Genomic DNA, 1,675 nt, shown 5'->3' with positions numbered 1-1,675 from the left:
GGTCCACACCACAGTTAGGAGCTACTGTTGTTCCGTTGGCCAGAGTACAGAAGTTAGAGGCTTAGATGGCCACACTGCTGCATCACATCCAGTTGTGGATGCAAAAGTCAATAGCCGAGTCCGAGGCTAAAATTGAGCGAAGGATGGAGGGGATGATGGACCGGAAGGTCCAGGCTGTTAATAAGCGTCTTGATGCCTTTGAATTGCGCATACTCGAGCGATCAACCCCGGCCATAGATCTATCTGCTTTGCAGGCCGAATTAGCCAGTCTCCGGACTGACGTTGATTCCATTCTTGCCGCCCCTTCAATTGAACCTCAGGTTGCACCTACTGCACTGGCTGATGATACAGTGCTGGATGCTTTATTCAGTGGGACCGCCGAGGAGGGGCTTGCGCCTACACATGCCAAAGGCAAGCGGCACCGTTCTCATCGCACTGAGGAGGAGAAAGCTCAAAAGAGACAGTGTAGGCAGAAGAAGGAGGCTAGGAGGGCTTCACTTTTAGACGAAGAGTTGCGCCAGCAGAGGGTGCGTGAGAGAGTTGCAGGGGCATCGAGCTCTGCCCCAGTTGTAGAGGTACAGCCTATTTTGAGGGACGTTGTGAGCACCATTGATGGTGCGGTGAGAGTGATAGAGAGCACTACTGAGGGTGATATGATTGCTGATGTGGGCACTACTGAGGGTGCCCCCACTATTGTTCCAGCGAGCTCCGGGAAACCGGACCCCTCGTCTTGTTGATGATTCATCGGTGCTTTGCGCCACAGGTTTGCTTCACCCAATCCATTTTCTTTTACTATTTTTGTATGCATTGGGGACAATTGCATCTATTTTTGTTGGGGGTGGGGTAAATTTTTTTTGGGGGTGGGGTAAATGGATTGTGAGTGATTGGGTGAAGTCTGAGTAACCCAACTCATAAATCTTCTCTTGGGGTTTTCTTGCCTGTGTTCTTTTTCCCCAAGAGACTGTTTATTCTATTGAACCGACATGTGTTAGGATCTTATGTGTAGAAGCATGAAAAAGAATGAAGCATGATGGCTAGAAAAAAAATGATACCCGTCCAAATATTGTGATGTGTGCTAGAATTGGTAGGCTAAGACAAGTTGAATGTGTTGGCTCTGAGTATGACATAATAACGATTCAACTTGATGGCATGACTTAAGCTGAAACTTGAACTGGGTAATCTGATAATGGAACTGGGTGCCAAGAGTGTGTGAGAATCGTTGAGTGTTCAAACAGTTTTTGTGCAAAACTAGAACTTGCCCGGTTAGTCCTGCTAAGACAATTTAATCTAGAGGTTAGGAAGTGATCATAGGTCATTGTTCTGAAAAGTCCACAAATTGCCTAAAAGAAGGATCCAACCAAATGAAATAAATGCTCCATTTGATCCAAAACTTTGAGGCCTAAAATTAAACCATTTCTTCTTAAACCCTGATGTGTCATGGTTTGATCCGCATGAATTAGCTTGTCGAGTCTAAGAGAACGAAGTTGCACTCGAAAAGTGAGGGGGGTAAAGAGCCATGTGATTGCTTGGGCCTGAAATGATTGCTTCTACACAAGTGTCGTTTAGAGTCGTAGTGCATCGCTTGAGGTCAAACAACGAATTTAAGTTGAGGGTGTTGATATACCGGGAGTTTACGGTATTTCTAATACGTTTCACTTACGAGTTGTGTGTGTCT

This window comes from Solanum tuberosum, unplaced genomic scaffold, assembly GCF_000226075.1.
Source record: "Solanum tuberosum cultivar DM 1-3 516 R44 unplaced genomic scaffold, SolTub_3.0 scf00178, whole genome shotgun sequence".
In the NCBI taxonomy this organism is placed as follows: Eukaryota; Viridiplantae; Streptophyta; class Magnoliopsida; order Solanales; family Solanaceae; genus Solanum; species Solanum tuberosum.
The sequence above is the reverse complement of the archived record's forward strand: the minus strand, read 5'-3'. Positions refer to the sequence as shown.